Source organism: Typopeltis vanoorti, chromosome 21 (assembly GCF_054136105.1).
Source record: "Typopeltis vanoorti isolate ZY-2024b chromosome 21, IOZ_Tvanoo_1.0, whole genome shotgun sequence".
Taxonomy (NCBI): domain Eukaryota; kingdom Metazoa; phylum Arthropoda; class Arachnida; order Uropygi; family Thelyphonidae; genus Typopeltis; species Typopeltis vanoorti.
In genome coordinates this window covers 5,199,628-5,222,692 of record NC_143569.1, presented here as the reverse complement: position 1 = coordinate 5,222,692, position 23,065 = coordinate 5,199,628, and the positions used below count along the sequence as shown (strand labels likewise).

The following is a 23,065-nucleotide window of genomic DNA, read 5'->3' as shown; positions in this document are numbered from 1 at the left end:
GCAAATCTTTTTGGAGATGTAGACGATAACCGTCTACAGAGATCGTCTATTAGAGATGATCTACATTGAATACAATGTATTCAATGTAGATCATCACTGTATTGAACATTGCTGTTGTGTTCAGTAAGTGTCTGAAATTAGTTCAGCAATCTATTAATTGAAATAAATTATTGACAATTATAACTTACTCGCAAATTTCTAAAATAAAAGAACTAATAAGGATTGCAAATTTCCTTTCCTTTGCTGGATTGAATTCTTTATCTTCATTCACGTTCATGAATATTGTGAATTTTGGAATGTGAAAGAAGTTTCATTACAGTAAAAATTCATTATGATATTACACATTTCAATCTTCTTATAACAGCCAAATTAACTTTATCTTTGTTCATAATTCTTCTTTATTACCAAGTAGGGATGTGCAAATGTGTGATGAGCAAACACTTGGAATCGATGTTATGATATTTCCGAGACAAAAATACAGTTGTATTAGATCTTATCGCCGGTTGAAAGTCTGATTAAATATAACTTGGAATATCATTCCGATCGAGAAATGTTTTTAAGCTGTGGAATGCGCATCACAAATTGAATCTCATTGCAAAGTAGCCATATGTCTTCCTTGAAAGAAGAATATTGTGCTATTACACTTTGATATGCAAAATAAGCTTATTCATTCCATTAAATATTTGTATTTTTGTAAACAGTATAGATTACCTCAGCAATAATTACTCTTAATCTTAAAAATTATTATAGATTTTAGTTATTACACCCTCTGTCCAAAACGAAACCGAACTTTTGATAGAAAATAAAACACAGGCCAATTATAATTATTCTAATCATTTATTTCAATCAATATGCTCTCCCTTAGCTTTGATTGAACGTACTGCCGCTTGAACGTTTTCAATGGTATCGTTTCGCTTTCCTCTCATCTGCAAATGAAGTCGGGGGAAGAGAAAGAAGTCACAGGGTGCTGAATCAGGTGAATACGGTGAGTAATCAAACACACAAATTTGGTTTTTGCTCAAAAACTGTCTCACAATATTCGAACGATGAGATGGTGCATTATTGTGCAAAAGTGACCAGCTGCCTGCATTACGATATTGATGCCGTATGAGACGAATTCTCGCTATGAATCGCTTCAAAACTTCGAGATAAAACTCACCATTGACCGTTTGGCCAGGCGGAAACGAATTCTTTGTGGATTTACTTTTGACTTCTCCAAGCGACTTTTTTTCGGATGCCCCTCTTCTGGTGGTCTCCACTTAGCACTCTGGCGCTTTGTTTCCAGCTCATACTCAAAATACCATGTTTCGTCACCAGTAACGATCGTTTCAAGGAAGTTTGAGTGCTTACGAGTTTTAATGAGGTCCTTGCAGTGTTCAATTCGATACGGTGTATAGTCTATAATCTTTATAGTTATAAGAGAAATGCGATGTATTAATTTTTATCGATTAGTTTTTATTTTATATCTTTAAAAATGTGATTACTTAAAAAATAGGTAGCTTAATTACGAGGAAACTTCCGATAATCTAACTATTCAAGCTTTAAGATCTTCTATAATCAATGTCTTAAACCAATCGACTCACTATTCTCATGTTGAAGATAATCGATTTCCAGTCAAAAGAATTGAACTAGCTTTCACATCCAGCTTATCCCGATTTAATCATATTGCACGCATAGCCTCCAGTAAAATTGATATTTTTTTCGCTCAAAACACTATTTCTCTCCTGCTTAACACCTAACCTCCTGTATCAGTGGTTCCAACTTTTGTTCTGCAGAATCCTACGGTTCAGCCGATGAAATTCGGGGTTCTGCAATAAAATTAGTTTCTGAGCTCTAATTAGTAGTTTATAATATGTAAGAAAAATTTATTTAAATAAAATTTAAATACTATTAAAGTCATTTAAAGTTCCAAATGACTTTAAATGACTGACTTTTTAAAGGAATCGCACAACGCACTATTTCAATAAATGTGGCATTAAATGAATACTTTCCTCTACTGAAAGACGACAATAACTATTAAGTTTTCAATCCCTTCAATATTAAAGAAAAACCAGAGGAACTGTCTATTTCAGAATGTGAGACTCTGACCTGACATCAAACAGCCAAATTAAAATTAATTTAATGAAGTTACATTAAACGAGTTGTGGTGTGACTTGAAGGATATTCAAAGAAGCAATTTGCCGTTTAGTGCCATAAGTTTCTGTGAAACGGATTTTTTATACACTACGACAAAAAAAAAATACAGAAGTACGTAGATGCCACTCCTGATATTAGAATTCAGCTGTCCACAATTAAACCAAATTTTGAAAGAATATTGAAAGAAAAGAAGTTTAATTCTTCACATTAACTACTAGTTTGAATTAATATTTGCTTTTCCATTATTAATCTTTTTCTTTTGTGTTTTCAATAAATTATTTTTGATTTGTTTTATTTATAGTCAAAAATTGTCAGGGTTCTAAAATTTTTATCAACGTGAAAATGGCTCCGCACTTAAAATAAGTTGGGAACCCCTGCACTATATACACTTGTGTCCAAAACCTAAGGTCGAACATTATTTCTGAAGAATAATGTTCGACCTTAGAAGAATAATGTTCAAAATCAGACGAATCAGCTTGTGACAATTTACATAACTGTTTCGAACTAACGATTTCGAGTACAAATCAAGTATACGAATTTTCGAATTCCACGTGGTAGCACTTAACGGGAAAAAACGCAAAAGGCTGAGCTAATTGAATTGTGTTTGAAGGAAGCTTTTTTCGTGAAGGAATACAGTTGCAAAGTTGGATGTCTTCTAATGTGTCGAAGACATCTACGTGATTTCACGCTGTGAAGAATTATTAGAAAGCTTCAAAAAAGTTCCATATAGCGTTGTATCCTGGCTCTGGACAGCTTATTGAACCAATGGAGTATGTTCCAAACGTCTGGACCCCTCTTAGTCTGGACTTTAATCTAGCAAACGTCTGGACCACCTCCTAGACCTCACGCTTCATGCCACGGAGCATGAAGACATTTTTTGGTTATGTGACAGCAAAACGTAATCGAAACTCAATGGCCTGTATTCTGCATCCCTTTACCCACAGGTCATAGTAGAGCACGTGTTTGTCTTTCTTCCAATTCTAGAAATAAGGCACTTAATCTGGCGTAAAAGTGGTACCACTTACTATTGCGAGAATATTTTTGAAGGGATATTCACAGCGGTGTTGGGGGTCAGGAGGCATGACGCTTAATGGTTGCACCGAGCTACAAGTGCTGGGAGAAGGGACCATGGCTGTTGAACTATATTGTAACGAAGTTCGTCAACGTCATGTTCGATTGATCCGTGGTGCTGTAGGCGAAGAATTCATTTTTGTGCATGACAATGCCACCATACACGTGCAGTGGAGATACTTCTGGAGACCGAGTATATTAATTGAATCGAGTGACCAGCACGCTTACCAGATCTCAACCTCATAGAAAACGTTTGGGACGTAATAGGGAGACGATTGCTGCTCGAAGTCCCCTCCTGAAAACAATCAAAGCCTTATCTTTGTTCTGTAGGAGGTGTTGGCTATTTTGTCTAAAAAAACTGCTGAATCACTTGATGTTAAGCATGGGACGACGTTGTAAGAGCTGCATTCGATTTCGGGATGGACATATTCCGTACCGAAATGTCTGTCTCATTGTTTTCTCTAAGCAATGTACATTAATTCCTTTACCGTGTCCTTAGAAAAGTTGTAACTTTTTCGAAAACGTATTGAATTAATTTGCTCGAAATTTATAGCAGTCTTTTGTATAATATAGTTTAGTAGTATGCTGGCAATAACTTTACGTGCATATTTGACTGAATTTATGCAAATTTTCTCATGCAGATAAAAATGTAGTTCGTCCTTAGCTTTTGGACACCAGTATATTACAAATCGGAATCACCTTATAATGTTCTATATTTTTGGAACTGATTTTCATTCTAACTCATTGGTTATAACAACAGCAATACTTACTCTTGCATGAGCTGTGCAGTTTTGGCCTTTTATTAGAATTGTAGCTGATAAACCAAGAATATCTAGAAGTTGTGGAACGTTTTACCAAATCCAGATTAATATGTTATATGATCCGAGGGTGCTTAACATACTTTGCCAATGTAATGATAAGATATTCGACCAGAGGATAAAACTCATATATTCTGTATTCTAAGTGTATACTCAAATTACATCATTTTCTGTAATGAAATTAACATTTAGTAAGTAATAAAATTTCGATATTTCCGCTATCTTTAACGTTAACTTTTAGGCTTTTCTTTTCCTCTTAACATGATATCTCACTACCCAACTTCAAACATTTGTGTCGAAATGGAAAAGAATACGCAGAGTAGCATGTAATAAATGCACTTTCGGTTTTCATTTGAAAATCACATTCCGTAGAGTGTATCACCCATAAACCTTCACGCAAAATTTAACTGCTATGCACGAAGAAAGTATATAAAAAGTAATTTTATATTGTGAACAATAAATTAATTTTTATTGTGAATGCTAAATGGGTACTAAAATAAAGCAGTAAAGTGTTCATTTATTGTCGTTTGCACGTATCCTTGAACATAATAAGTTTATTTGGCCGTTTAATGGGCTAAAATGCAAATTTAAATTACCGTATTGACTTTCCTGTTGAGGGATTTGTTTGTACAGCTTTAAATCGAGCTGACAGAAATTCACATTTGTGTCATTGATTTTTTCTCCTAATTCTTTCATTTGGTTTGTGAACTATTATTTATATTTTTCTCCATAGTAATATTACTTAACATATTTTGCAACCGAATAAAATTTGTAATTCCTACATACCAACGTTGAAGATTCAACACAGAAAAGCAATCCCTGAGAGTGTCTTAATGAACTCAACTAGTAACAAGAAATTTTGATTTTTATTATTTGCAATTATTAAAATGGTAATATTGTGTTAATTTCGAATAAACAAATGTCATTAAAATAGTGTACTATATGGCATATTACGGTTTTCATTCACTATATATTAATCATAAAATACTCGTAAGGGATTTCACTCATATACGTTATATTTGAAAAGATTTTTAATGCATATTTTGCTTTGGAGTAAACCAAAATATTCCCATCGCCTATCTTTAAGGCTATTTTTTCATTATAAGAAGGGAATCATCTCTTCGAAAGTTTGTATTCCTATATGTTTCTGTAGTCTAAAGTCCCTTTCAAGTCCAGTTACAATCTTTATTGATCTTTTACTATGAGGAAACCTGGAATTGCGGAGAAAATGGGAAGTAATTATGTCTTTGACTTTTATAAAAGTATAATTGTTAACATGGCCAAACAGAACACGTTTTGAATTAATCTTGTTGAATAATCTGACGAGTAAGTAGATTTATTCACAAGTAAGCTTGTAGTTGTGGAAAAATTATTCTTAACCTCGAACAACAACCTTGGCTGTGACTTTTAACATATCATAAAATATTTTTTAGCAATTTAAAGAGTTCAAGCCAACCTAACAGAATGATATAAAGGACAAAAATTAATGTTTGTTAAACTTGAAACACTCGATTGGGTGTGATTCATTCATGAATGTTCAATGGGGGGTTTTTTAAGTAGCAGTTTGGGTTAACCTAGCGAAATGCAGTCTTCTACTAGGAGTAGGCGATATTTGAAATGATCAATTTATTTAGTTAACTCGTTTAAGAAAACATCTAGGTTTAATAATTATTTTTATGCTGAGTATATTCATTATTAGACATTATTCTTACCCGGTAATTGACACACCACTGAAGTATCACTGATAGCTCCACGCATTTGACATATCACATTCATTATTTCAGTAACGCTTTGTCTTGTCACTAAATTATCCATTTGTTAAATGTGTTGATTTTCTTCCATTAATAAAAAAAAGGTACATTTTTCTTATGAAACTGATTAACTCGATTTTCTTCCACAATTTCACAACCTGTTGTTTTACATTTATTTTTCCTCAGTTTCTTAATATGTGGTTTTAGAGTAAAAGCAGATATTTCAGCTTTGCTGTAAAAGTTTGTTCTGTTTTCATTCTTTCTCTCCCATTTTTATAGGCAACCTATGCCGCTTTTAGAAAACATTTACATATGCATCTGAAAATGTAAAGCAGGTTATAATTATCTAGTTCGCCAATGAAATTTTAAAATGATGCACCGTATTAGTATGCATATCTTTTATTTACTGTTCTCTTAAATTAAAAAGATCTCTATTTGCATTAATTCCCTGAAAATCATCTGAAAAGCACTCTCACTGAATAGACAGTTTATGGAGGTTGCGATAACAACGAAAGCTATATGTTGATTTAATTAATTATGTGAAATTTCCCATTAATGAACTGACTAAATAAACATACTGTATAATTCTTAATTTTAAATTAAAAAAATTGCTTAAATTTAACTTCCCATAGTATTTTTTAATCGAAAGTATTTTGGAGGTGTTGCTTCTTGTCATATTTTCATGCTGTACTCCTTTTTTATTTGAGAGATTAAGTAAACAATAATTTTTATTCTCCTTCTCTGCTAATACAACTCAGATACGCTCTTTTTTTTAATCTGCAAACTTATTAATTTTCATAAAAAAATGTAAGAACTACCAGGAAGGAGGTAGATTTTATTCTTTTGCGAAATTTTGCCTTTATTTTCATATATATTTATGCGGATATTTTAGCATAAAATGATGCTGAAATATCCGCATAAATAATTATTAATTAATGGAAAAACAAAGGAGAGAGAGAGTTGATTACCAACCTAAGTTTACGTGAACATCACGAGCTGTTATTTCAGAATAATAGAAGTGATAATTTACCGGGTCTCTATCCTCCCCCCCCCCCACCTGAAATTTTGCTTATGTAAGATATTGTTCAAGACAAATTTACCTTTATTATCTTACAAGAGAATAAAGATATGAACTAAAACTGCCTGAAGGATATTGGAGTTAGTTAAAAAAATTGCACAATTTCAATACGTGATTCCGTTAAAAGTGCGGTAGAAATCAGCAGAGATGAAAAGCAACTGAGGCGTGAGTTATGATTTAAGCTTTTCAGAGAAAAAAATATATATACAAGTGTTATGTTAAATGACTTTGCCACTATAGAAAGGACCGCATCATAGAAGCAGATTGTATCTCTCAATTTCAACAGCTAGTGCTATTTGTATACCTCCGAATAAAGTGCTTTTTGAGTATTTTTGCAGACTGCAGTGGTCAATAGTTTTTGCGAGTTTAAATTACTGAAATAATAAAACTATATAAAGTTTTTCTGTTTTACCAAGCATAATGCTAGAAAAGGTTGGTCGATTGGTAGAGCCTCTGTTACTAATGGCTCACGAAGAAAGTTAAGCAAGTTTGAGTACGGTTAGTAGTTGGAAGGGATCAATCGTTCGATGCTGTTGGCACACTCTCTCTCGATGAGTCTTTGGACTCCCTGGAGGTGTCACATAATAATAATTAATATTTAATAATAACAAATGTATTCAGCATGTAAGAGAAAATGTAACTTTTTATCTTTAATATTCAATAATAATGAAAATATCAATTTATGTATGTATTAACATTTTAAGTAAGTGACCTGGAATTCAACTAATGTTGGATTACTACATCGCGTTTTTTTTTAAATTATTTTTTATTTTCATTTTTTTAAGAAGTTTATTGAGCCTCACAGAGAATGTCGTTTGACCCATAATAGTAAACTCTAGAAGTACTAGATTTACTAATTAAAATGGAAGTGGTTGGGATTATTTGAAATTATTCACTTTTAAAAATCAAGCTTCTTCTATTATTGAGGATCTTAAAATTGACAGACTATTAATTCTGTTACATTTTCCTTTCGAAGTAATATTTGATTATTGTTATTTTATGTTTCGGTAAAACACTACTATTAATTTCATGTGTAATTAGCCACCCAAAGACAGAATCTCACTTTTGAATATATATTTTTATACAAGCTCTGTACTGTATAAATGAAATTATTTAGATATTTTCTGCATTATTTTTCGATAATTCATACCAGTTCTTGTATATTTGCTATTGAAAATATTGTTTGTTTTGTTGGCATAAATACTGCGGCCTAGTAAGTCTGGAGTTCATCACTGGTTGCTATTCCATATTTACTGTATACCTATCCTCACAAAGGGTCGTTTCTTAAATGGATTGTTGTTTATTTGTTGTAGTATGTATTCTGTTGTAGTTTGTTTCTGACTTAAGGGGAGTTTCGTGATCTAAATGATCTGCTATCTTCTGGTTAATGATCTAAGACTAATGTCGTGTTCTGGACAGTTGTAGGATATGATCGATGCATGAAACTGGTAGCCTGCGTTCCTTTGTTTCCCTCTGATAGATAATGTGAAGATGGTCTGCATTAAGTTATAGTAGCTCAATAAGTCTGTGTGCTAGCTGCTATTACGTTTGACTGTATCTGTCTGAGTGATACTGAAATAAAGTATTAATATGATAGTAAACAGTTTACATTTACTTTTAAATAAAGCTAAAATACTGTTTAAAATGTTTGTGCAGCATAGCAGACAGGTTGACATTTTTCAATAGCTGATGAGATAAGTCGACAAATTTAGGTGTTTTTGATTATTTTATTATATAAACTCAAACAGTAGATTCACAACTTATTAACATGAAAGTAATTACACTAAAAAGCTATTTCTGGTGTGCACTCATATATATACATTGAATCAGATATCTCAGCCTAACACATTATTTCGTGACCGGTTTGCGACCAACGCCTAATAAATTGGCTTATTTAGCAGATCTCTGATTATATCGTGTCATATTTTGATCTCCTAAAGAACTCTAAAAATATAATAAATCCGCTAATATCAGTATCTTCATCTGGATAATTCTGCTGGTATTTTTTCATCAAGCAATTATTTGAAGAATCTTTCCGGGCTTTTATTTATTTATTTTTTAAGTGACCATATTTAGATCACATGTACCTTAAAACTCTTGAATATTAATTATACCAATTTCTTTTCCACTATCTTCATCTTTAATATGGTTTGCCATAAATGCTATTTGTAGCACCTCGGATTTCCTCTACTGTATCTATTGAATCTGTGGCAGAACTACTGTATCTGTGACTTCCCTTCTCTGATTGTCTTACTTCTAACCCATCACTTTCTCAAATCTGTATGCTAAAACTGTTTCGAAAGCTGTCTTGTGCATCGTCTAGCTTGAAGTTTTCGCGGATTTATCTCGTTTTTTTTAATTATTTCACTGGGTTTTCAGTATACCCTTCTGACTTAAATTTTTTTCTTTATACTATAGAACTGTCGTTAAGACTGGCTCCGGGCGACAGTAAAGCAAGCACCTGCCAGTGTCATTCCATCAAGATACAAAAAACTTTCAACAAAAAGGGGAGGCTAAAATATGTTTTGCTTGAGGGTAATAAAAAAAACTAGTTCATTCTGATTGACATCACTGAATAGTAGCTATGTAACCTGTTACGTAAGGGTTGTAAATTAGTATAATGTATATGAAATAGTAGTTTGTAGGAGTTTGGTTAATTGGATTGTGTAAATTTCATCTTGAAAGTTAAGATTTAAAAGGATCTTGTTTTTCAAAAATGTTTGAAAATCGCTGTTTTTTTAAACAGTTGAAGTTTTTTATGTTGTATACAACATATAAAGTTTGTTGTTGTACAAATGTTAAGACTCCTAATGCTTAAATTGGCATCTAGTGATCGCTACGAACAGAGATATTATAATAACGTAGTATAGTCTGAGTCAGTAAAAAGTTGCTGATCGCTGACGTAATTATAAAAAAGGTGATAGTATAATAATTCCTACCTTATATCTAATTAAACACCAAAGTATCTTCCTGTACTTTCTTTGATTGCAGCAGTTTACAAATAATTAAGGACGAGCTCTGTGCTATTCCTTTTCCATTTGCACAATACTGATTTAGTTGTTCAGAACAGTTTCAGTAGGTACTTAAGGATATTTTTTAATCAACAAAGCCTAAATGCATAGTGTGATAATATAGTAGTTTCTAAATTAATAATAATAATAGACTAACAGAAGTATGTATCTCCGGAGCGTGACCATGACAGTACCCCGATCCAATTGCCTTGAGTTGCTTTTTAAACAATTCGTTATAGAAAGTTTTTTCGCTTTTAAGGGAACTATAAGAGATAAATTATACTATACTCTTGTTGAAATCCTTCTTCAAAGCGTCAGCAAACAAAGTATGTGTGTGAAATATCTTCATGGCCAGTTTACTGGTCGATGACTGAAGTTGATTTCGCATCAGTTGTTTGAGTATGTCAAGCAACTAATAATGCAAAAAATATTTCATTTCAGACATGCATTATTGGCAGAGTCATTACCCAGACCGGTTTCGACCTTTACTAATGCCTTCCTCATATATAAATAGCTCAGTAGTGAAGCTACTTCACGCGTAAACTTTGTTTACTTTCGCTTGGGTATAGGATTAATACAAAAATATAATTTCTTGTAAGTAAAAAATGAATAACATTTTTTTTATTAATATAATAATTTTAATAAAATTTTAATAAATCGTCCTGCATCTCTGATCCAGAGTATTTTAAAAATATGATGACACACCATTTTACTACTTGTATTATGATATGTGATATATGATAAATAAGCCGGCCTGGTTGGCCGAGTGGTTAGCGTCCGCTCTCCAGCCAAAAAGCGTCGGGTTCGAATCCCGCCGTGGGCATGGATGTTTGTGATTGTCTGTAAAAATAGTGGTGGTAGATGACGCTGGTGTAGATGATGAAGACGGAGAGCTGTAGAGCAGGTACCCTCCCTCGATGAGTCTTTGAACTCCATGGAGGTGTTATGTAATAATAATAATATATAGCTTCTGCATGGAATCAACCCGAGTATCGTGCTCTGAGGGTACCAATTAGGGAGCAACCGGCGTAAGTGGGAGATGAATTTCATCGTCCGATGTGAGATCACCGCCCCAATTATTGGAAGCCTGAAGTGTCTTGAAAAAGTTCCCTGTTTGGTATCCAGACAAGGATTTCTGGACTATGCAAAAATAAAGAATAAAAATTTATTTTTAGAAAATGGGAAAAATTCCTAGCCCACCCACGGTACAGTACTATAGGTTTACTAATAACCTTTTGTGGGTGGTAATTACATGAAAAAAAAAAAGGTGACCCTTCCGGTATTGCTGTTCATTATGGGAAGCGTCATTTGTGTAAAATTAGTGACCCTTCTCTAGTAAAACTTTCCAGTTTTTGTGTAAATTTAAGGAAGAATCTAAATGAAACTTCCGAAATGGTGATAACAGCTTATGCGATAGGTTCTGACAAGAACAAACATTTCCATGTTTTAACCTTATAACCTCTCCCTTATAACCTCTTTAACATATTTAAAACATTTTTAACATGGAAATGTTTTAAATATGTTAAAGAGGTTATAAGGGAGGGACTTCGAAAGGGATGATCATAAACAACCTGCATCCCGAATCAGTGGTCAAAGTATGCAAGTAACAATATACGGTACCCAGATCAACCAACCTCTCGTGTATAGGTTCAACATAAAAAAAAACAAAAACTGATTAACATCGAGAATGATAGCAGAGTTATATGTGAAAAGGGATTCAATAAGTTCCATAATTTCGGGGGAGGATTTGACCCACTTTGGGATTATTTTGATATAATCAATAATTAAATATCTTCCTTATTCATGTTTTGGCTTACTTGAATCTATTCAGATTACTATTATATTACTTTATTTATTTTTGCCTTGCTATATAGGAAAAAAAATTTTTTTCCATAATATTACTAAATCCAGCATAGAATTTTAGTTAATGAAAATTCGAGATAAACACGCTTGTTCTTTACGTCCACTGTGAGATCAAAGCCTTGAAGAGACTCTATATAGCTTTAATCTCAACCAGGTCGGGATAAATTTTATTAAGATTTTGTTATTTTCAGGCACAGATTAATTAATCGAGCTTAGACTGCACGAAGCGCGAATCTTTTTTCCAGGAAACGTTTGATTTCCTTTACACAAAACAGACCAATTTATCCATGATAGTCAAATAGAATACAAATATAACAACTATATAATGGCTGTTAGAATTACAATGCGGCTGTAGTTTTGGTTTTGTAACGGTATTTGCAGCGGTTTTTTTTTTTTTTTTTAACAAATCGTTTGGATAATTGAATTAGCAATTTTCATTGCTGTAAATAGAGTTTTGTGTAAAACAACTGTAAATGGTAATAACATAGTAATTTATCTATGGATTGACGAAATATTGAAAAGCAAACTATTATATATATTGAAAAGGATCAAGCAAACTAGCATCTGATGGTTTTGTTTATAGCAAACCACATACGAGTCAAACGTTTTAATGCAGATGAATGTCAGGTATTTGGAAGTATTTGTAGAAAAATTTAAATTATAAAGTACAAAATGTATTCCAAGTATCCATGAGAGAGGAAAATGCAAGCTTTAAATGAAATCTTGAAAGATTTCTAATTGTAGTATGAAATATATATATGAGACGTTGCAAAACCTATATCTAAAACCTAATTACTTCGCATTTTGAAAATAAAAAATCATAAATCATAGATATTTAAGGGTTTATGTGTATATGTGTGCGGAAATGAAACTCAATGCTGAAATATTCATTTTTTTCCCTCTCTCCATCTCAAAAGAGTTATGGGGAAAGCTCTAGAAAGTTTCATCCATAAAAAAATATTTATGGGGAGTAAAGTGTAGTGAAAATTGCGAAAGAGAAAAATTAAAAAAAAATAAAAATAAAACCTATCCTCATGTTGGCACTGTGTACTATACCCATCCTTTGACGATGATATACACACATGTGCGTTGTACTCAGAACATGATGTTGCCATGGTAACTTTGTTACGTTCGTCTTAGTCTTAATCTCTTTACAGGAATATAGACACCAAGCATGCCTTTGCCATAGATTGTTTATAAACCCCTTAAAAATAAAATAGGGATATTTTATAGATGCAATTTTTATAACTTGATCGCAAAAAATAAAATTTAAGAATTAAATATATTATTATTTTATGGTACATAAAATTTATAAGAATTCATTACTTAAGTATAATTTACTTTATTTGAATATCGATTTGTTAATAGTACATTTAAATATTCATACAATGAATATAATATACGAATGTTTATTCCCGTATTCACCATATATAACCAAAACTAAGAAATCGAACTTTGCAAAACTGATTTCTGGAAATCACACCTCGTTTTTAGGACCACAAATGAATTTCACTACACTAGTATATTTGTTCCATATCACCTATATTTTCTGACCGTCAGAGTGCTAATTATTATTATAATTTTACAGCATGGAGTCCGGAGAATCATCGTGGAGACCAAAATCAACCATCATGCCTCTCCTTGAATCTTTTCACTGTCAGGGAACACCATCAGATAGCTAGAATTGCCAAACCAATTTTGGCAATCTGTTCCACTCACTCACCACGCAAAAAAAGTCTGGTTCGCATATCCCTACTAACCACATTCTTAACAGCTTCCACGAATGCCCCCCCCCCCCCAGTTCGTATTATGCAGGGTGTCCCAATGAAAATTGCCATACATAGTGATAAATGGGAAATTGTAGCTAAATATATCTTTATTTACAAAATATTCTCTACATGTTGGCCATTTCTTTCTTTATAAAAAATATTACAAATATAAAATGTTATTATGTGACACCTCCAGGAAGTCCAAAGACTCATTGAGGGAGAGTATGCCGACAGCATCGAACGATTGGACCCTTCCAACTATTAACCGCTCTCAAATTTGCTTAACTTTTTGCGAGCGATTAGTAACAGAGGCTCTACCAATCGACCAACCTTTGCTGCCATTATGCTTGGGAAAACTGGGTTGTTACATAACGAATTCAAATTTTTCGGAAACATTTAAAATGAAAATATAACATTTTCCTAATCATTTTAATACTTGTTTATTTATTTTTTCATCAAAAATGTATCACTAGCTAGATTTATTTAATTTTGATATTCGTTTTTCTTTTAATTCAGATGGGTTTTATCCAATTCTTTCTGCTTGGTTTATCTGATGATAAGGAAAGCTTACTTTCCGAAAAGATTATCTGTAGATTCCTCATTAAAAGAATATACTACCTAAGCAGATGGCATCTCGGTATCGTAATTTTCCACTTTTAATTATTATTATTTAATTTTAGTTTATATTTTGTTCGTTACTTAGTAGTCTTCTCTTATTAAATCTCCTAAATTTTCAAATGGATATCAATTTTCAAACATGCAGTTCATTTTAAATTACACGGTTGACTTCGGTTTGCTTTTGTTTTTCTATAAATTTGTATATGTTATTTTTATGGCAATTTGTAAACGTATACTATTTATGAACACGAAAGGATGACAGTTTTGTTGTACTCTCGTCCGTTGACTTCAAAATATCGACAGCCATAAGCTCACTATTGTTGATGACTAAGGATAGAAGGACACACTGCTCACCGATCTCCACAAGTAAATGATGCTACTGTCTTTTGGGGAGGGTGGGGGGGGGGAAAGACAAGTGATTTTTTATAATTTTTCAATACAGATACAAACCCTACTTCAACACTATTAAAATCGTGAGTAAAAATGAAAAAAAAAGTTGGATTCTTTGTTTTAGTTTGCTAATACAGGAAACCGTGGGTCTGATTCTAAATAACCACTTTTGATTACTTTCTCTTTCATTAGGTGGTAGTAATATTCTAGAAGTAGCGATCGGGTTTAACTAGAGATATTTCAGTAATTTGAGTAAAATTAATGAGTTTTAATTTATTTTCCATTCACATGACGTTTATTTAGATAATACAGCTGACAATATAATTTCGCGATTGTGTTCAAGATTACAGCAAGTTACATATTAAGCATTTGAGTACGTTTTTAATATCAACTGCACGAGCAGTGGTATATTAATTAGGAATTATTCAGAAGTTTTTCTCACTATTTATGTCATAATCCTAATGAAGTTCGTTCTGGAAAAATATGACGCATTTCACAGCATCTTTAGTCGTTTGCACATTAGTTAACTACATTTATATTCATTCTGTTTTATACTATTAAATGGGTACTAAATTTTATATTTTTAACACATTATGCATTTCTGACTCAAATGCAATTGTTTGTTTATTACTCGTGGTCTACGCTTTCGAATTAAAATGCTTTCTCATTAAACACTTCTCTTCATGACCATTTCTCTGTAATTATGCACCTAACTGACTGCCAGGATCAAGTGACATTTTCAAAAAAAAAAAAAATGTGTTGTACACGAAGGCCATCACCACTACATCACTCCCTGTCACATAAAAGACCGAAGAAGAAAAAAATTCCCTTAAAAGAGAGAGTGCTAACAGAAAGTAAAGTGGCTTTTATCTCAGAGAGAGAGAGAGAAAGAGAGAGAGGAAAGCAAAGAGATCTGCAGAGCCTCGTGCATTACGAGAAATGCTTTTCAAATAGAAGTTCAAATTATATGGTGAAATGAAAGAAGTCAGAAAGTAAACAAAAGTAGTAATATTACAGAAATGAAAATAATCACTTGAAAGAACGAGAAACGTCTTCTTTTAGAAGAACTAGGAAAACGGTATCTAATTCTCACTTTTTGAGAAGGGAGTTTTTATTTTGTCCATGAAAGGAAACCTGCACTAGTAACAAATTTAAATACCAGTAGTTCTATCAAGGTAATCAATTCCAAGCAATTTCGTGATAAATGTTACGTTACGAGGTAACAGTAACAGGAATGAATTATTTAACAACTATCCCTGAATTCAGTAGCACCTTTGATGGGAAATTATTTCCCACCATTACCAAACAAACTTGTGGATGAGGGTTCATTAACTTTACTATATATTTGGCTCGTTGATCATTTGAGTTAGACGTACGTTCCAAAAAAAAAAGAATCCTTTAACACCTATTAGATTCGTGTTTTTTGGGAGGGAAGGGTCTGTACTCAGATCTAGATAGACTGCTTGGCTTTTAATGAAACTAATTCATACCTTTTACTGAAAAAAGAGAGCCAACAGACTTAACTTCGGCGAAGTAAACTTATTCAAAATTAAGTGGATATTGAATACCACATTATTTCTTAGCCGAATAAGAAACTCAAAGAGAGGAAATTAATCTAAGAGTTTCATGCCGAATATAGAAAACTATATAAAGTAAGGCGGGTCCAAGCGTAAGCCAACACCTGGCATGAAACTCTTAGATTAGATTTCCTATCTTTGAGTTTCTTATTCGGCTAAGAAATAATGTGGTATTTAATATCCACTTAATTTTCAATAGTTCATATCCGTTGATCCAAAATAGGCAGTGCTTTTTCTGGGATTTCAAAATGGAAATGGGCAAGAAATATTGCATGAATGAAAAGTGATTAAGAAGTAGTCACCCAACAGTGGAAGGATGACCTAGTGAAGATGGTTGGAGACAGGAATCCTCCAACAAAAATATGTGGCGACATGAATTTTTTACTTTAACAGAAAAGCAGTGTTTTTGAAAACTTTATTCATTAATTTTTGTATCAAATACACTTGAAATGTTAGAAATTTGTAGCGTCATCCCTATTTGATATTACATTTTTTATTGTTATTTAGTAAACGATGACATTGAAGAATATAAAGTGACTTTAATTTTATTCCTCCCGAGTATTTATGAATGATTAAAGCAGCTTTTCGAAAAACCATCTGAATATGTGCTTTCTCTCTAATCCCTTGACCACATGAGGAACTACTGCGCTGTATATTCTGTAACCGCGAATATGTAGGATTGAGATACAAAAAAAAAAAAAAAAAAGATTAGACAAGCAGTTTTAATTATATTATATGAGAAACGAATCATACGAAATGGAATAGGATAAATTCTGCAGTTGGTTTATGAGATGTGATGTTTAAAATATTAGAAAATACAAAACTCATCATTTCATTATTGTATGAACAGGTGAATATTATTTAAAATATACAGTACTTATATATATATATATATATATATATATATATATATATATACATATACATATATATACATATACATATACATATATATATATATATATATATACATATATATACATATATATATATATAAGAAAACGAAAGTTGTTCTCATAATAATAGGTGCTTTAGGTGCCATCCTCAAAACATTGAAGAAACATCTAAAAGTACTCGAGTTAGATGGATTAAAAACTGGGCAGCTACAAAAGGCAGCTTTGTTCGGCACAGTATTCATATTCAGAAGGTATTTCCACAATTCATAAGCCCTTGGGTAGGGCTCGAATTAGTGGATTATAATCAGCTTTTTACTTAAAGCTGAGGAAGCAAATCAAGCTTGGATGAATATTATATATATATGTACAAAGTTTTTTTACCTTGGGTATACTATACGTTAAAGATACCAAGCTATTTTATATTATGGCAACTTGTTTAGGTAAAATTTATAAGCACTGTATTACTTAAACCTTGGTATTTCTAAGCCTGGCTCCCACTGATGAGACTTCAATAAAGGTCGAAACCGGTCTGAGTAGTGGCCCTTGCCTTTAATGCATAGCATCACATATCTCCGCAAGGAGATGTGCTTTGCATTAAGGGTAAATATTAAGGATAGTGATCAGAGCTTATTGCACCTTTACCACGAGTTGCCTCATATTTGCACTACGTGCAGGCGCAAACTTGACTTACTTGTCTGTTTGCTTACTTGGGAAATAGGATTAAAACCAAGTTTATATTTATATATATAAAATAGCTTGGTATCTTTAACATATATATAAATCACTTATGGAATGTTTTAAGGATTTCATTTTTAGCAGAAAGTTAATTCTTAAGGTGAAAATATTTTTTGTTGCCTAGTAAATGAAAGTTTACTTTCCTTTTTGTTAACAAACTTGGAAAAAACCAATATTGTGTTACGCTAGAAAAGATATCTACAAATTGTGGCTATTTGTCACGTATCACCTGGAAGATGCAAGCAAAACTTGCTGTTTGTCACGTATCACCTGGAAGATGCAAGTAAAACTTGCTGTTGTCATGGAAACTGAATTATAAAATTACATATATTTTAGTCAAGTATCAAAATAATTTATGTGTGGTGATAAGTATCTAACCCTTGAAATCAAAGTAGTTGGCCATGTTCACAAAAAATAAAAATAGAGGACTATTCTAAAGAAGGTCTCACATTGCCAGAGATCTTCAAGAAGTGGAGAATTTCTCAATGATAACACGATTTCCTGTTATCATTGAGAAATTCTGCAAGAATTTCTCAATGTTGCAGTTGGTTCGTGTTATCTCAATGATAACACGAACCAACAGAAATTAAAACAGCATAGAGATTAGTTGTCCTAGGTTGCAAAGAAAAGCAACTTAAAAGAATAAACGAACACAGTATTTTCTTTTCATTTTAAAAGAAAAAAAGAAACTCTTTTGTTTTTTTTTTTCTTTGTCGGCTAGGTGACTTTGTTGAAGCAATCGGTAGTCTTAACATGTCTCAATACATAATATCCATCGAAGTTGAGTTATTGGATGTAAGTGGCTTACATTCCTTTCTGGCAGTGAAGTTATTCATTTCCTTCAAACGAGAACTAGACATAGACATAAAGCGTACCGACAAGCGAGCGGAGAGGCTGTCACAAGGTACTACTCGACCATTACTCTTTAATTTGATTTTCGGTTTCTTGTCATGTTTCTACAGTATAAGCTCTGTCTTAGAAGAGTTCAAAAGTAAAGCGTGATCGGGAAAACCTCTTCGCGCAGAAAATTTTGTTAAACATTTTGACAGAAGGCAAATGGAGAACAATGAAATTCGATCGTGGACACATTTGGTGAGCGCAGAATGCATGTTCTATTTTTGGAAGAATATGAATGCTTTGAGGAATAGAAATTTATTTTTAACTAGTCCTTGGTGAACGCAAACAGATCGCTAAAATATCGCTTTCATTTTTTCCCCAGTTAAAAAAATATTTGTGCTGTATATCAGACCTAAATTCAGTAAACCTAGATCACTTCGTTGACTTACAAAATTTACGAGCTTTTATACAAGTACCCTTACTGATGATATGTGCTAATTAGTAACTTAGCTAGCGTGTTAATCTTATGCATTTATTAGTTTATATATCAACTAAGGCATCTCTTACTAAGTTTGTAAAGCTAGGGATTTGTGCAGCTGCAGATGTAAGTTTTGAGTTAGGATAGTTAACAGATGGAATCAATGGTAGAACATATTAAACATGAAGATAAACATATGCATCTTGTGTATATTAAGGAAACCCTACTATTTGTGCTTTAGTGCTCATTCCAAAAGCTTCAATGTCCATTTTGAACCACTACATTAATTGTCATGTTTAATTGATCAACCACAGTAATTATAAATGCAGATATAAATATTTAGTTAGGATAGTTAACAAATGGAATCAATGGTAGAACATATTGAACATGAGGATAATAGGAAGGAACTTGACAATATTCAGAACTTTCTACGATAACTTTCCACGTAAATAGAACCAATCTAATATAGAAGATTCGAGATTAGCAGAACAAATATCACGCAACGTTTTAGGAAAAATACACAGCAGGAAAGATGAATAGGTGCACTGATGTAGTCAATGCGCCTATCTATCTTGCCTGCTGTGAGATAAATAGGTGTTCTTATAGTCAGATATACTTTAGGTCAAAATATAGGAACTGATAAAATCAAATCTCAAAAACATACAATTTATTTTTTTGGTGGGGGGGACTAGTTACGAAACTGTTAGAATGCAATTATAAATGGTACACTCCATGAGCGCACCCACACAAAAACATACATACACGCCCGAAAAAAAAGAAAAACTCAGAACAATGTGTTCTGGGTTTTTCAGTCAACTTACTAAGAAAATTGACTGTTATTGAGTTTTTTTAATATGTTCTACCATTCATGAGCTTTGTTAACTCTCCTAATTTTCCTCAGCACAATTTCCCTCTTTGATCAATTAAAATGATAATGAATGCAAACTGTGGCTCAAACTGTTAGAATATAAGGTTTTCAAAAAATCTAATCACTGAACTCGAGACTAGCGATTTTCATTCATTTATCAACCAAATTTATCGAGTTGTTGATTTTTAATACCAGCAATTAATAACAGTACCCTTACTGATGGTATGTGCTAATTAGGAACTTAGCTAGCGTGTTAAACTTATGCATTTATTGGTTATAAACATAAATTTATAACCAACAATAGTAAACAATTCGTTATAAATTAATCATAAAATATAATCATCACTGTATGTATGCAAAGTGGAAGATGCAATTGTTTTATATAAAGATAATTATCATGAAGCTAACTAAGAAACCTCAGTTTCTGAAATCAGATGTTTGCTTTGCTTGATTTAGATACAAATTCCACAGATAGATAATGTTATCATTACTAAAAATGCAACAGAATGCCAACTGATCGTTTGAAAATTTTGTTTTGACTAACAATCAAAGTAGGATTTTATTATGACGTAAAGCATTTGCTACCATATCAACAGGCTGTTATTTGGCACTCTAAAAAGTTAGTTTCATAATCCTTTGTATAATAAAAGGATGTCAGCATTTTAATCACTACTGAAGGAAAACAATCAAAAACTAGATAACCTTACAAAAAGTTGACTGTTATTGACAACTGTTTCCGAAAGTTGCATAAGAAGAAAACTGGCTCTGAAAGAGTGACATATTGCTCACTTTTATAAGAAAAGAACTTTGAAATTCAGCTTTAAACTTTTTTTTTTAACTCTGCGGAAGTTCTTTAATGCATGCAAGTCAAACCCATTCTTCAAGCTACACGCTATTCAAGATGCAGGTGCAATATTCACACTTACTGAAAAAAAAAAACAAACTTTAAGTACTTCTTCGAAAAACTTCCACCCACTGTATTTTTCAAGATTTCCACCCTAAAGTAATGGCCTCTTATGAAAGCACGAGTCTAAACGCATTCATTCGGTTGGCTTAAAAATGGTCGAATGGTTCTTATATCTTCTTTGAAGAACGAGAGCCATTCATCACTTTAGTTTACTATTTCCGCAAATGGGACTTTCGGGGCTGACTTATCGATAGAAATCGAAGATGGCGACGTTTAGACTAATCACCTCTCATGAATCAACATTTCGTTTCTAATGCTTCAGGTATATTCTGAGGCCACAGACTAATGTTTCAAAATATCATAATGACCCATCAACATTTTTATCAGGAAATATGTAGCCAAACTTTGTCTTACTTGTGATTACTGTGCAATAGCCCTTAATGATGTGTTCCCGCTCGGCACTCACTCATAGTTAGAACGCAACGTTTTAGATTGCTTTTGATGTCTTTAAGATGTCAAGGTTCCTTCGCGTAACACGAAAGTTCATTTAAAGTTGGTGTTATTTTATGTGAATCATTCGACGAGAAATGACGTTTAGCTCAGGACTGCCACACGCATCCCTAAGCAGGCCATATCTCTTGTAAAATGGAATAGAGTATTTTATTATGTTATATCAATAAACAACTCACCACAATTCGACTCTTGGCAATTTCACGTACTGTGATGTATTTTAAAATCGTGGCAACGAAGTTTAAATTAAATCCCATCTCAAGTGGTAAGCCGTTTACTGAAGATAACTATAAAAGCTTTTGGCATAGAGTATTTTAAATAGTTTCGATAATTATAATCAAAATTTTCCAAAAAGCGGTTTGAAGGCTGGACACTAATTGTTAATTAGGAAGTTCATTAGATGCTTCCAAAACCTGTCTAATCGAAAATATTTGTCGGATTAAAAAGCATCAATATTTAACTTGCATTACTGCCTGGAACGGTATTTTCTTTGGAAAATAATCTTTACTATGCTGCAACCGTCAATTCCTTAACAAAATTTACGAATTATGGACTATTTAAATTTTCTTATGAGAGTTTAATATATAATAACGTTATGGTCTGATTTGTAATGCATTGCTTGATCGATAGTGAATTTCGTGATATTTATTATTAATGTACAGCGCTTGATTAGTACATAGTTAATTGTTCTTCCATGCAATATTTTGTTTATTAATCTTTCCAGAAATCGGCTACATTCATTTAAAATATGCTTAGTTTCTTGATATTGTTTATTAGTTCTATTCACAGTAAATGCAACAAAAGGTTTAATTTACTGTAAAATGACCAAAGATAATGGAGAGAAAATGATTATCACTAGTTACACAGATTGCAAATTAGATAAAATAATTTGTTGAAATATGTGCAGCAGTAGAATAAACATACGTATATTAAATTATATATTAAATTTAATCGTTGGCCTTCATCTTATAAAGTTATTGAAGAATATATCAAATTAAATAAATAATATATATATATAAGTCCTCGACTTTTCTGCATACGTTAAAAAAAAGTAATTGTCTCCCAAGGCCAACATTTAACTCCTAATGTTTGCCTAGATTCCATATGCATCATATCTTGTATTGATAATTTCTAACTAATAATTGCCTACCAGGAGTTTTTCATCTACCAGCGAAACATCTCCCTATACTGACAAACCACGACCATTATCAAAGCCTTGGTCGTCGGCCCTATCACTGGCTTTCGTTTCCGTTGCCTTTCTCTGTTTAAGCAATGTCGTCGTAGATGATCTGTCCATACTGAACATCCCGTCCCACGATACTTAATTGATGGAAAGAACACGTGCAGATTCGTGGCAAGGAGGATGACGAATGTGACCCAATTACCTTATATACTGTATGATAACAAACTCGCTATGATTATAGGCATCGGAGAGAGCGTATATGCCAATGATTTCCGAAAGTAGTAAAATATTATTGTACAACGAAGTTGTCATCAAGTTTCATTATAAGCACTGATTACGTTTTGTGTGTGTGTGTGTGTATATATGGACTAACCACTATTATTTATTGGGCTATTTGACCAAGTGAACAATGTAGTTGCTCTCCAACCAACAGACTGTTGGTTACAATCCCGCCATGGACGTTTGTGAAAGTGTATCTATAGGTACTAGATGAATTTTATTACCACGAGTGAAAAAATGTAGGACCGAAGTGGCTGAAAAAAAGTTCTTTGTTTGGTTTTAGAACAGGA

At 32.5% G+C, this 23,065-nt stretch overlaps 1 protein-coding gene across 2 annotated transcripts in view; it reads left to right on the top strand.

Moving 5' to 3' along the window:
* The window catches only part of LOC150094601 (cell adhesion molecule Dscam1-like), an 823,608-nt gene that overhangs the window by 149,727 nt on the left and 650,816 nt on the right, over positions 1-23,065 (top strand). The window contains exon 1 of one of the 2 annotated variants that reach the window (XM_090411255.1): positions 14,089-14,134. The exons of the other annotated variant lie outside the window; for it this stretch is intronic. The gene's annotated coding sequence lies outside the window, so the exon portion shown is untranslated. Of the gene's footprint in view, positions 1-14,088; positions 14,135-23,065 lie in introns of those variants that run through there. 2 annotated transcript variants of the gene reach the window in all.